Raw genomic sequence first — 16,360 nt, forward strand, 5'->3', positions numbered from 1 at the left:
TTTCTTATTAATATCTAGTGTGTCTCCTGCAATGTATCACAGCATTAAGCCAAATCTGACTGTTTCAGAAATTATTCAATGCATGTTTAATTTGTTTCACAGTGACAGTGTAGCTACCACCACAAGGATGTCTAAAGATTTCTTTTCATCTAGGATAAAACCAGGGGTTTCCATAAGTGAGCACTTAATATCTTTAAACAAAATAAGAGCTGAGCTGCATTTAAGGGGGGAGGTGATTTCAGACCAAACAATGAAAAGTGTTATTATCAACTCACTTGATCCATCATGGGACAATTATATAACACATTTAGACACAATCAATCTAGGATACTTATCCATAGAAAGTCTATCCAATAAATTAATAGCAGAAGACAATTCAAGAAGGAATCGTTCTAACAATCACATAGAACACAAACCATATAGGAAAGTAGCTTTCCAAGAAAAATATAATGAAACATTTAAATGTCATAACTGTGGATCCAGGGAACACAATAGGAGAGATTGCCCCAAAATTTCAAAAGAAAGACATAGGTCAGAATATAGAAACAAATACAATTATAGACAGTCTTCCATAGATAGACATAGATATAGAAGCCCACCAAATTACAAAGAGAATAGAGGGGGCAGAGATAATTCAAAGGATAGAAAATCTGGTTCACTAAATGGATTAAATAAACAAGACAACACTAACATACAGCAAAATGAGAACAACAATTGGCTTATTGATTCTGGAGCAACTAATCACACCACTAATAACAAAAATATATTGTCTTCATTTATAGAAGATAAATTTGTAATAAAGGTAGCTAACCAAGAAAAGGTTCAAGTATTAGGTAGAGGGAATATAACCCTGCCTGGTCTAGGAAAAATAGAGGGGGTATTGTTAATACCTGAAATACCTCATAACATCCTAAGTGCCATAAAACTAAGTAGAGATTCTGACATTAACATTGTTTTTTCTAAAGGAAAAGCGACTTTGGAGAAGAATAAAATAAATATAGGCACTGTGATGATTAAAGGAGGCCTACCTTATCTGATAACAAAGGAAAAATGGTTGCATAACATTGATTCAAATATGGAAGATTGTATTGAAGTAGATAATGAAAATATTAGCAACAGTGACAATGATGAATGTAAAATATCTCATGATCACGTAGATACACACAATGAAAAAAAACCAAAAATAGGTAAGCCAATTCATGATGAGTGTGCTCACATCTTACATAGGAAGTTAGGACATGCCAGTTTTCCTGTAGTACAAAAAATGACTGAACACGCAGAAGGTGTTAAAATAAAAAATTGTGAAAACTATTTGGAATGCTCAGTATGTAAATCTACAAAATTAAAAACTAGTCCCAGACCAAGAAAATCTACTAGATCAACCAACAAAATTTTTGATTTAGTACACATGGACTTAGTTGGTCCATTAACTCCATCAATCACTTATAGAAAACGTTACTTCTTGACAATAGTAGACGATTATAGTCGCTATGGATTTGTTTATACATTAAAACACAAAGATGAAACCTTTCAAAAATTTAAAGAATTTTATAAACGCATAGAAACACAACACAATATCAAAATAAAACAAATTATGACAGATAGGGGATGTGAATTCATGTCTAAAGAATTCTCCCAATGGTTAAAAGACAAAGGAATGTTACATTACACATCTAGCCCATTTTCTGCGTTTCAGAACGGGATTGCGGAGAGGAAGAACTCAACATTACAAACCATGATTAGATGCACATTGGAAGATGCTGGCTTAAGCAAACAATTCTGGTCAGAAGCCTTACATTATTCAAATTACACACAAAATAGAACCTGGTCCAGCATTGTAAATAAGACACCATATGAAGTGATGTATAATAGGAAACCAAAATTAGCACACATGCACATATTTGGAGTCACTGCAGACGTACACATACCTAAGCAATTAAGAAGAAAGGGAGAAAACGTATCCAGAAGACTCAGATTTATGGGTTACGAGACAGGCACTAAAGGATACAGATTCATTGATAATAATAACAAATTTATAGTCTCCAGAACAGCTGTATTCCACGAACAGGCCAACTGGTCTAAAATACATCTTAATGAAATATTTCCAAATAACAACAAAGATACAAAATCTCATGAGAAAGAGACTATAGAAAAGCAAGATATCAACAAATATAAAAACAAAACCAAAACATGGACAAATAGCCAACACAAAATAAAAACAGATACACTAACAAAAAAGGAAGCAAGATATTTGCATGATAACGATAGTAAACCTAAAAGAACTATTAGAAACACCAGAAATCAAATACCAAATAAATACAAGGATTATATAATGCATATGGATGGTGAGCCAACAACACCTAATACATATGAGGAAGTGTTAAAACTCCCTAGTAAAGAAAAAGAAAAATGGGAATTAGCGATGAAAAAAGAGATGGAAAGTTTACAGGGACTAAATGTATTTACACCTGCAGTTGCACCTAAAGATAAAACAATTATTGGTACCAGGTGGATATATAAAATTAAGAACTTAGAGGGAGGCAATACCCTATACAAAGCTAGACTAGTTGCACAAGGTTATGCACAGAAATATCCGGAGGACTATACTGACACGTATTCCCCCACAGTAAGAACAGAGAGTGTCAAAACAGCTCTAGTGGTAGCATCAGCACTCAATCTTGATGTATTCCAATATGACATACAGACTGCGTATCTACACGCAAAACTAGATAAGGAAATATATGTAAGAGCACCTCACAGTCAATACACAAACAAAAATGAGATTTGGTTGTTAAACAAGAGTTTATACGGGTTAAAACAATCTGGTAAACAATGGTATGATTGTTTAGTAAAAGTACTTAAAACCATGGACTTCAATGCTACCACTGCTGATAACTGTTTCTTTGTAAAAAAGGGTGATGATTACATAGAATTTGTATTGATTTATGTGGATGACATTTTATACATAGGAAAACATAAAGAGAGAAGAGAAACTTTTGTAACTAAGCTAAATGAACATTTCTCGTTAAAATCTCTAGGCAAAGTAAACAAATATCTTGGTGTTCAAATTAATAAGACTAAAAGAGGATTCAAACTTACTCAGAGAGATAAGATCATAGAACTTTTAAATAAATGCAATCTAAATAATGCCAAACCTTGTGATACTCCTATGCAAACTGACTTTCTAAGAAATACTGATGAATCTTCTCCCGAATTCAAAGATAACACATTTTATAGATCAATCATAGGTTCACTTCTTTATATATCTAATTGGACAAGACCAGATATCGCTTTACCACTCAATTTATTATCCAGACATGTCAGCAAGCCAACAATGTATCACTGGGAAGCTGTTAAAAGAATTTTAAGATATCTGAAAAGTACACTAGACTTTTGTTTAATGTTAGAACCTAACGATAATAAAGAACCAAAGCTTACATGCTACGCAGATGCGGACTGGGCTGGAGACACCTCATGTAGAAAAAGCACATCTGGCTATATATTCCTCTTAAATGACTGTCCAGTTTACTGGTACACTGGTAAACAAGAACTAGTGGCCACTTCAACGACAGAAGCAGAATATGTTTGTTTATCCAAAGCTGCAAATAACCTTGTATGGTTTAATGATTTAATTTCAGATGTTTGGAAAAAACCTGCTTTGCCTTTTGTTATGCATGAAGACAACAAAGCAGCCATTGAAATATCTAGATCTGACGCCATTGGACAAAGGTCCAGACACATAGATATAAAATTTAAACATGTGAGACAATTATCTCAGGATGGATTTATTAAAGCAGTGCATTGTGATACTTCAGAACAATTAGCTGACATATTGACAAAGCCTTTACCTTCTAAGCAGCACAAATATTTAACTTCTAAATTGTATGTTTTGTATTGTCCTGAATCTGAATGTAATTGGTGTTGCATAACGAATCGGCATTTAGAGGGGGATTTGTCAGATGTAAATGCCTTATTCTCCAATGTGTAAATAGTATATGAACGGGGTATCAGGGGTTAATTTATTCTTCACTCCTTAATGTATTCATAATTCACCACTCCCACATCTAGCTCCTCCCATTGTATATATAAGGAGCTGTCTACATCTTTTTCCTTGCTTCTATCTGAGAATATTCAGTGAATATAGAATGCCTGCTGTAAATAAAAGAAAATATATTCAAACCTCTAACTCTCACTAATCTTATTGAGTCTGATCCTGAAAATATTGCAACAGATAGACAGACAGACAGAAAGACAGACAGACAGACAGACAGACAGATAGATGTTAGATGATAGATGGATTGATAGAGATGATAGATAATTGGAGGTGATAGATAGATAGATTACTAGAGAGAGAGAGAGAGAGAGATGATAGAGAGACAGATAGAGAGGGGCTGTTGCTGTGGGTACATAGATAGATAGATAGATAGATAGATAGATAGATAGATAGATAGACAGACAGACAGACAGACAGACAGACAGACAGACAGATAGATGTTAGATGATAGATGGATTGATAGAGATGATAGATAATTGGAGGTGATAGATAGATAGATTACTAGAGAGAGAGAGAGAGAGATGATAGAGAGATGATAGAGAGACAGATAGAGAGGGGCTGTTGCTGTGGGTACATAGATAGATAGATAGATAGATAGATAGATAGATAGATAGATAGACAGACAGACAGACAGACAGACAGACAGACAGACAGACAGACAGATAGATAGATGTTAGATGATAGATGGATTGATAGAGATGATAGATAATTGGAGGTGATAGATAGATAGATTACTAGAGAAAGAGAGAGAGAGAGAGATGATAGAGAGATGATAGAGAGACAGATAGGGAGGGGCTGTTGCTGTGGGTACATAGATAGATAGATAGATAGATAGATAGATAGATAGATAGATAGACAGACAGACAGACAGACAGACAGACAGACAGACAGATAGATGTTAGATGATAGATGGATTGATAGAGATGATAGATAATTGGAGGTGATAGATAGATAGATTACTAGAGAGAGAGAGAGAGAGAGATGATAGAGAGACAGATAGAGAGGGGCTGTTCCTGTGGGTAGATAGATAGATAGATAGATAGATAGATAGATAGATAGATAGATAGACAAAGAGACAGACGGAGAGACAGACAGACAGGCAGATGCTGTGGTTTGATAGATAGATAGATGATAGATAGATAGATAGATAGATAGATAGATAGATAGATAGATAGATAGATAGATAGATAGATAGTGTCAGATGTAAATGCCTTATTCTCCAATGTGTAAATAGTATATGAACGGGGTATCAGGGGTTAATTTATTCTTCACTCCTTAATGTATTTATAATTCACCACTCCCACATCTAGCTCCTCCCATTGTATATATAAGGAGCTGTCTACATCTTTTTCCTTGCTTCTATCTGAGAATATTCAGTGAATATAGAATGCCTGCTGTAAATAAAAGAAAATATATTCAAACCTCTAACTCTCACTAATCTTATTGAGTCTGATCCTGAAAATATTGCAACAAGCTGGTAGCAGAGGATGGTTAATTGACTCAATAAAAACTTAAAAATGTCTAAGAAAGATAGGCCCAACACCAGGGCATACAGCAAAGAAATGGAAACAGAACAAGAAATATTCAACGAATCCACAAACGCAATTTCGAGAGAATCCGAAGAATACACCACTGAAGACGAAGAAATTATAGATGAAAATGATGACCAGGAGGAAATCGAAATAGAGAATAACGAACTCAGGTCAGAAATATTAAAACTATTAAAGAGCCAGAAGAATGATGAAAGCCTCATCGCGAACCTCCAAGATATGCTGAAGAACAGCGGAGCAGCGAGAGAGAAAAACATCACTAATGAAAAGTCTAAAGACCCAAAAACAGTGAGTGATATGACTGCAGAAAAAAATATTGTGAAGAAGAAAAACGGTGATCCAGCGCGAAATTTTGAATGGCAGCCATCTTGGTTTCAACAAGCCTCCAAGGTGAGCGAAGCAGAGCCAATCAAAAAGCTCAATTCAAAATTTCTGGCACGAAAAACGTTATCAGACAACGAAAATGAAAAAGAAGATTCAAACTCCTCAGAAGAATCAGAATCAGAAAGTGAAGGTGATTCAACAAACTACCAAATAAAATCAGCAATGAAAACGCTTTTTGCTGCATTTGGGCCAAAACTAAAAATTACTAAAAAGCTAACGAAGAAACGAGCGAGCAAGCCAATGCCTCAAGACCTGCCCGCTCCCATCCTGACTACGAGAGCGCCGACGCCCGAACCCAGAGAGCCCTGCCGATACCGCCCCACGCCACAGACCGAAGCAAGCACCAACGCCCTCAGAAGAAAAGGAAGAACAGCCGCCGCCGTCAGGACTCCCAAAATCGAACCAGAGACCGATTCATCTGAGGAGGAGCAGAACGAGCGAGCCGCGGTGAGGAGAACCTTTCACGACGACTTCAAGGAAGAAATGGACAACGCGCATGCGCAAGACTACGCAGACGGCCCGGGAAGACATGAACTGGCGAGGAGACCGTGCAGGCTCGTTGCGAGCATCCCCATGCCGTTTTGTAACTTTCTGCATTTACGAGACCACGGACTGCCTCAGGTTGTAAGTAATGGACCTAATAATGTCGGAAATTGACCCAGTGACTTCCCAAAGCTAAGGGTAGATGGCATTAATTTGCAAGAATGGTATCAACAGCTCCAGGTTGTCTTTATGAAGGAAAACTTACTATTTTTTATCACTAGTCCCCCAAAAAGACCTTGGACTCTAAAAATAGATTGTTTACACCATAGAGCATTTTTCTTATTAATATCTAGTGTGTCTCCTGCAATGTATCACAGCATTAAGCCAAATCTGACTGTTTCAGAAATTATTCAATGCATGTTTAATTTGTTTCACAGTGACAGTGTAGCTACCACCACAAGGATGTCTAAAGATTTCTTTTCATCTAGGATAAAACCAGGGGTTTCCATAAGTGAGCACTTAATATCTTTAAACAAAATAAGAGCTGAGCTGCATTTAAGGGGGGAGGTGATTTCAGACCAAACAATGAAAAGTGTTATTATCAACTCACTTGATCCATCATGGGACAATTATATAACACATTTAGACACAATCAATCTAGGATACTTATCCATAGAAAGTCTATCCAATAAATTAATAGCAGAAGACAATTCAAGAAGGAATCGTTCTAACAATCACATAGAACACAAACCATATAGGAAAGTAGCTTTCCAAGAAAAATATAATGAAACATTTAAATGTCATAACTGTGGATCCAGGGAACACAATAGGAGAGATTGCCCCAAAATTTCAAAAGAAAGACATAGGTCAGAATATAGAAACAAATACAATTATAGACAGTCTTCCATAGATAGACATAGATATAGAAGCCCACCAAATTACAAAGAGAATAGAGGGGGCAGAGATAATTCAAAGGATAGAAAATCTGGTTCACTAAATGGATTAAATAAACAAGACAACACTAACATACAGCAAAATGAGAACAACAATTGGCTTATTGATTCTGGAGCAACTAATCACACCACTAATAACAAAAATATATTGTCTTCATTTATAGAAGATAAATTTGTAATAAAGGTAGCTAACCAAGAAAAGGTTCAAGTATTAGGTAGAGGGAATATAACCCTGCCTGGTCTAGGAAAAATAGAGGGGGTATTGTTAATACCTGAAATACCTCATAACATCCTAAGTGCCATAAAACTAAGTAGAGATTCTGACATTAACATTGTTTTTTCTAAAGGAAAAGCGACTTTGGAGAAGAATAAAATAAATATAGGCACTGTGATGATTAAAGGAGGCCTACCTTATCTGATAACAAAGGAAAAATGGTTGCATAACATTGATTCAAATATGGAAGATTGTATTGAAGTAGATAATGAAAATATTAGCAACAGTGACAATGATGAATGTAAAATATCTCATGATCACGTAGATACACACAATGAAAAAAAACCAAAAATAGGTAAGCCAATTCATGATGAGTGTGCTCACATCTTACATAGGAAGTTAGGACATGCCAGTTTTCCTGTAGTACAAAAAATGACTGAACACGCAGAAGGTGTTAAAATAAAAAATTGTGAAAACTATTTGGAATGCTCAGTATGTAAATCTACAAAATTAAAAACTAGTCCCAGACCAAGAAAATCTACTAGATCAACCAACAAAATTTTTGATTTAGTACACATGGACTTAGTTGGTCCATTAACTCCATCAATCACTTATAGAAAACGTTACTTCTTGACAATAGTAGACGATTATAGTCGCTATGGATTTGTTTATACATTAAAACACAAAGATGAAACCTTTCAAAAATTTAAAGAATTTTATAAACGCATAGAAACACAACACAATATCAAAATAAAACAAATTATGACAGATAGGGGATGTGAATTCATGTCTAAAGAATTCTCCCAATGGTTAAAAGACAAAGGAATGTTACATTACACATCTAGCCCATTTTCTGCGTTTCAGAACGGGATTGCGGAGAGGAAGAACTCAACATTACAAACCATGATTAGATGCACATTGGAAGATGCTGGCTTAAGCAAACAATTCTGGTCAGAAGCCTTACATTATTCAAATTACACACAAAATAGAACCTGGTCCAGCATTGTAAATAAGACACCATATGAAGTGATGTATAATAGGAAACCAAAATTAGCACACATGCACATATTTGGAGTCACTGCAGACGTACACATACCTAAGCAATTAAGAAGAAAGGGAGAAAACGTATCCAGAAGACTCAGATTTATGGGTTACGAGACAGGCACTAAAGGATACAGATTCATTGATAATAATAACAAATTTATAGTCTCCAGAACAGCTGTATTCCACGAACAGGCCAACTGGTCTAAAATACATCTTAATGAAATATTTCCAAATAACAACAAAGATACAAAATCTCATGAGAAAGAGACTATAGAAAAGCAAGATATCAACAAATATAAAAACAAAACCAAAACATGGACAAATAGCCAACACAAAATAAAAACAGATACACTAACAAAAAAGGAAGCAAGATATTTGCATGATAACGATAGTAAACCTAAAAGAACTATTAGAAACACCAGAAATCAAATACCAAATAAATACAAGGATTATATAATGCATATGGATGGTGAGCCAACAACACCTAATACATATGAGGAAGTGTTAAAACTCCCTAGTAAAGAAAAAGAAAAATGGGAATTAGCGATGAAAAAAGAGATGGAAAGTTTACAGGGACTAAATGTATTTACACCTGCAGTTGCACCTAAAGATAAAACAATTATTGGTACCAGGTGGATATATAAAATTAAGAACTTAGAGGGAGGCAATACCCTATACAAAGCTAGACTAGTTGCACAAGGTTATGCACAGAAATATCCGGAGGACTATACTGACACGTATTCCCCCACAGTAAGAACAGAGAGTGTCAAAACAGCTCTAGTGGTAGCATCAGCACTCAATCTTGATGTATTCCAATATGACATACAGACTGCGTATCTACACGCAAAACTAGATAAGGAAATATATGTAAGAGCACCTCACAGTCAATACACAAACAAAAATGAGATTTGGTTGTTAAACAAGAGTTTATACGGGTTAAAACAATCTGGTAAACAATGGTATGATTGTTTAGTAAAAGTACTTAAAACCATGGACTTCAATGCTACCACTGCTGATAACTGTTTCTTTGTAAAAAAGGGTGATGATTACATAGAATTTGTATTGATTTATGTGGATGACATTTTATACATTGGAAAACATAAAGAGAGAAGAGAAACTTTTGTAACTAAGCTAAATGAACATTTCTCGTTAAAATCTCTAGGCAAAGTAAACAAATATCTTGGTGTTCAAATTAATAAGACTAAAAGAGGATTCAAACTTACTCAGAGAGATAAGATCATAGAACTTTTAAATAAATGCAATCTAAATAATGCCAAACCTTGTGATACTCCTATGCAAACTGACTTTCTAAGAAATACTGATGAATCTTCTCCCGAATTCAAAGATAACACATTTTATAGATCAATCATAGGTTCACTTCTTTATATATCTAATTGGACAAGACCAGATATCGCTTTACCACTCAATTTATTATCCAGACATGTCAGCAAGCCAACAATGTATCACTGGGAAGCTGTTAAAAGAATTTTAAGATATCTGAAAAGTACACTAGACTTTTGTTTAATGTTAGAACCTAACGATAATAAAGAACCAAAGCTTACATGCTACGCAGATGCGGACTGGGCTGGAGACACCTCATGTAGAAAAAGCACATCTGGCTATATATTCCTCTTAAATGACTGTCCAGTTTACTGGTACACTGGTAAACAAGAACTAGTGGCCACTTCAACGACAGAAGCAGAATATGTTTGTTTATCCAAAGCTGCAAATAACCTTGTATGGTTTAATGATTTAATTTCAGATGTTTGGAAAAAACCTGCTTTGCCTTTTATTATGCATGAAGACAACAAAGCAGCCATTGAAATATCTAGATCTGACGCCATTGGACAAAGGTCCAGACACATAGATATAAAATTTAAACATGTGAGACAATTATCTCAGGATGGATTTATTAAAGCAGTGCATTGTGATACTTCAGAACAATTAGCTGACATATTGACAAAGCCTTTACCTTCTAAGCAGCACAAATATTTAACTTCTAAATTGTATGTTTTGTATTGTCCTGAATCTGAATGTAATTGGTGTTGCATAACGAATCGGCATTTAGAGGGGGATTTGTCAGATGTAAATGCCTTATTCTCCAATGTGTAAATAGTATATGAACGGGGTATCAGGGGTTAATTTATTCTTCACTCCTTAATGTATTCATAATTCACCACTCCCACATCTAGCTCCTCCCATTGTATATATAAGGAGCTGTCTACATCTTTTTCCTTGCTTCTATCTGAGAATATTCAGTGAATATAGAATGCCTGCTGTAAATAAAAGAAAATATATTCAAACCTCTAACTCTCACTAATCTTATTGAGTCTGATCCTGAAAATATTGCAACAGATAGACAGACAGACAGAAAGACAGACAGACAGATAGATAGATGTTAGATGATAGATGGATTGATAGAGATGATAGATAATTGGAGGTGATAGATAGATAGATTACTAGAGAGAGAGAGAGAGAGATGAGAGAGAGATGATAGAGAGACAGATAGAGAGGGGCTGTTGCTGTGGGTACATAGATAGATAGATAGATAGATAGATAGATAGATAGATAGATAGATAGATAGACAGACAGACAGACAGACAGACAGATAGATGTTAGATGATAGATGGATTGATAGAGATGATAGATAATTGGAGGTGATAGATAGATAGATTACTAGAGAGAGAGAGAGAGAGATGATAGAGAGATGATAGAGAGACAGATAGAGAGGGGCTGTTGCTGTGGGTACATAGATAGATAGATAGATAGATAGATAGATAGACAGACAGACAGACAGACAGACAGACAGACAGACAGATAGATGTTAGATGATAGATGGATTGATAGAGATGATAGATAATTGGAGGTGATAGATAGATAGATTACTAGAGAAAGAGAGAGAGAGAGATGATAGAGAGATGATAGAGAGACAGATAGGGAGGGGCTGTTGCTGTGGGTACATAGATAGATAGATAGATAGATAGATAGATAGATAGATAGATAGACAGACAGACAGACAGACAGACAGACAGACAGACAGATAGATGTTAGATGATAGATGGATTGATAGAGATGATAGATAATTGGAGGTGATAGATAGATAGATTACTAGAGAGAGAGAGAGAGAGAGATGATAGAGAGACAGATAGAGAGGGGCTGTTGCTGTGGGTACATAGATAGATAGATAGATAGATAGATAGATAGATAGATAGATAGACAGACAGACAGACAGACAGACAGACAGACAGATAGATGTTAGATGATAGATGGATTGATAGAGATGATAGATAATTGGAGGTGATAGATAGATAGATTACTAGAGAGAGAGAGAGAGAGATGATAGAGAGATGATAGAGAGACAGATAGAGAGGGGCTGTTGCTGTGGGTACATAGATAGATAGATAGATAGATAGATAGATAGATAGATAGATAGACAGACAGACAGACAGACAGACAGACAGACAGATAGATAGATGTTAGATGATAGATGGATTGATAGAGATGATAGATAATTGGAGGTGATAGATAGATAGATTACTAGAGAAAGAGAGAGAGAGAGAGATGATAGAGAGATGATAGAGAGACAGATAGGGAGGGGCTGTTGCTGTGGGTACATAGATAGATAGATAGATAGATAGATAGACAGACAGACAGACAGACAGACAGACAGACAGACAGATAGATGTTAGATGATAGATGGATTGATAGAGATGATAGATAATTGGAGGTGATAGATAGATAGATTACTAGAGAGAGAGAGAGAGAGAGATGATAGAGAGACAGATAGAGAGGGGCTGTTCCTGTGGGTAGATAGATAGATAGATAGATAGATAGATAGATAGATAGATAGACAAAGAGACAGACGGAGAGACAGACAGACAGGCAGATGCTGTGGTTTGATAGATAGATAGATGATAGATAGATAGATAGATAGATAGATAGATAGATAGATAGATAGATAGATAGATAGTGTCAGATGTAAATGCCTTATTCTCCAATGTGTAAATAGTATATGAACGGGGTATCAGGGGTTAATTTATTCTTCACTCCTTAATGTATTTATAATTCACCACTCCCACATCTAGCTCCTCCCATTGTATATATAAGGAGCTGTCTACATCTTTTTCCTTGCTTCTATCTGAGAATATTCAGTGAATATAGAATGCCTGCTGTAAATAAAAGAAAATATATTCAAACCTCTAACTCTCACTAATCTTATTGAGTCTGATCCTGAAAATATTGCAACAAGCTGGTAGCAGAGGATGGTTAATTGACTCAATAAAAACTTAAAAATGTCTAAGAAAGATAGGCCCAACACCAGGGCATACAGCAAAGAAATGGAAACAGAACAAGAAATATTCAACGAATCCACAAACGCAATTTCGAGAGAATCCGAAGAATACACCACTGAAGACGAAGAAATTATAGATGAAAATGATGACCAGGAGGAAATCGAAATAGAGAATAACGAACTCAGGTCAGAAATATTAAAACTATTAAAGAGCCAGAAGAATGATGAAAGCCTCATCGCGAACCTCCAAGATATGCTGAAGAACAGCGGAGCAGCGAGAGAGAAAAACATCACTAATGAAAAGTCTAAAGACCCAAAAACAGTGAGTGATATGACTGCAGAAAAAAATATTGTGAAGAAGAAAAACGGTGATCCAGCGCGAAATTTTGAATGGCAGCCATCTTGGTTTCAACAAGCCTCCAAGGTGAGCGAAGCAGAGCCAATCAAAAAGCTCAATTCAAAATTTCTGGCACGAAAAACGTTATCAGACAACGAAAATGAAAAAGAAGATTCAAACTCCTCAGAAGAATCAGAATCAGAAAGTGAAGGTGATTCAACAAACTACCAAATAAAATCAGCAATGAAAACGCTTTTTGCTGCATTTGGGCCAAAACTAAAAATTACTAAAAAGCTAACGAAGAAACGAGCGAGCAAGCCAATGCCTCAAGACCTGCCCGCTCCCATCCTGACTACGAGAGCGCCGACGCCCGAACCCAGAGAGCCCTGCCGATACCGCCCCACGCCACAGACCGAAGCAAGCACCAACGCCCTCAGAAGAAAAGGAAGAACAGCCGCCGCCGTCAGGACTCCCAAAATCGAACCAGAGACCGATTCATCTGAGGAGGAGCAGAACGAGCGAGCCGCGGTGAGGAGAACCTTTCACGACGACTTCAAGGAAGAAATGGACAACGCGCATGCGCAAGACTACGCAGACGGCCCGGGAAGACATGAACTGGCGAGGAGACCGTGCAGGCTCGTTGCGAGCATCCCCATGCCGTTTTGTAACTTTCTGCATTTACGAGACCACGGACTGCCTCAGGTTGTAAGTAATGGACCTAATAATGTCGGAAATTGACCCAGTGACTTCCCAAAGCTAAGGGTAGATGGCATTAATTTGCAAGAATGGTATCAACAGCTCCAGGTTGTCTTTATGAAGGAAAACTTACTATTTTTTATCACTAGTCCCCCAAAAAGACCTTGGACTCTAAAAATAGATTGTTTACACCATAGAGCATTTTTCTTATTAATATCTAGTGTGTCTCCTGCAATGTATCACAGCATTAAGCCAAATCTGACTGTTTCAGAAATTATTCAATGCATGTTTAATTTGTTTCACAGTGACAGTGTAGCTACCACCACAAGGATGTCTAAAGATTTCTTTTCATCTAGGATAAAACCAGGGGTTTCCATAAGTGAGCACTTAATATCTTTAAACAAAATAAGAGCTGAGCTGCATTTAAGGGGGGAGGTGATTTCAGACCAAACAATGAAAAGTGTTATTATCAACTCACTTGATCCATCATGGGACAATTATATAACACATTTAGACACAATCAATCTAGGATACTTATCCATAGAAAGTCTATCCAATAAATTAATAGCAGAAGACAATTCAAGAAGGAATCGTTCTAACAATCACATAGAACACAAACCATATAGGAAAGTAGCTTTCCAAGAAAAATATAATGAAACATTTAAATGTCATAACTGTGGATCCAGGGAACACAATAGGAGAGATTGCCCCAAAATTTCAAAAGAAAGACATAGGTCAGAATATAGAAACAAATACAATTATAGACAGTCTTCCATAGATAGACATAGATATAGAAGCCCACCAAATTACAAAGAGAATAGAGGGGGCAGAGATAATTCAAAGGATAGAAAATCTGGTTCACTAAATGGATTAAATAAACAAGACAACACTAACATACAGCAAAATGAGAACAACAATTGGCTTATTGATTCTGGAGCAACTAATCACACCACTAATAACAAAAATATATTGTCTTCATTTATAGAAGATAAATTTGTAATAAAGGTAGCTAACCAAGAAAAGGTTCAAGTATTAGGTAGAGGGAATATAACCCTGCCTGGTCTAGGAAAAATAGAGGGGGTATTGTTAATACCTGAAATACCTCATAACATCCTAAGTGCCATAAAACTAAGTAGAGATTCTGACATTAACATTGTTTTTTCTAAAGGAAAAGCGACTTTGGAGAAGAATAAAATAAATATAGGCACTGTGATGATTAAAGGAGGCCTACCTTATCTGATAACAAAGGAAAAATGGTTGCATAACATTGATTCAAATATGGAAGATTGTATTGAAGTAGATAATGAAAATATTAGCAACAGTGACAATGATGAATGTAAAATATCTCATGATCACGTAGATACACACAATGAAAAAAAACCAAAAATAGGTAAGCCAATTCATGATGAGTGTGCTCACATCTTACATAGGAAGTTAGGACATGCCAGTTTTCCTGTAGTACAAAAAATGACTGAACACGCAGAAGGTGTTAAAATAAAAAATTGTGAAAACTATTTGGAATGCTCAGTATGTAAATCTACAAAATTAAAAACTAGTCCCAGACCAAGAAAATCTACTAGATCAACCAACAAAATTTTTGATTTAGTACACATGGACTTAGTTGGTCCATTAACTCCATCAATCACTTATAGAAAACGTTACTTCTTGACAATAGTAGACGATTATAGTCGCTATGGATTTGTTTATACATTAAAACACAAAGATGAAACCTTTCAAAAATTTAAAGAATTTTATAAACGCATAGAAACACAACACAATATCAAAATAAAACAAATTATGACAGATAGGGGATGTGAATTCATGTCTAAAGAATTCTCCCAATGGTTAAAAGACAAAGGAATGTTACATTACACATCTAGCCCATTTTCTGCGTTTCAGAACGGGATTGCGGAGAGGAAGAACTCAACATTACAAACCATGATTAGATGCACATTGGAAGATGCTGGCTTAAGCAAACAATTCTGGTCAGAAGCCTTACATTATTCAAATTACACACAAAATAGAACCTGGTCCAGCATTGTAAATAAGACACCATATGAAGTGATGTATAATAGGAAACCAAAATTAGCACACATGCACATATTTGGAGTCACTGCAGACGTACACATACCTAAGCAATTAAGAAGAAAGGGAGAAAACGTATCCAGAAGACTCAGATTTATGGGTTACGAGACAGGCACTAAAGGATGCAGATTCATTGATAATAATAACAAATTTATAGTCTCCAGAACAGCTGTATTCCACGAACAGGCCAACTGGTCTAAAATACATCTTAATGAAATATTTCCAAATAACAACAAAGATACAAAATCTCATGAGAAAGAGACTATAGA

The sequence above is a fragment of the Pituophis catenifer genome, unplaced genomic scaffold (assembly GCF_029215685.1).
Source record: "Pituophis catenifer annectens isolate HBS135680 unplaced genomic scaffold, rPitCat1.0.hap2 SCAF_5, whole genome shotgun sequence".
Lineage (NCBI taxonomy): Eukaryota > Metazoa > Chordata > Lepidosauria > Squamata > Colubridae > Pituophis > Pituophis catenifer.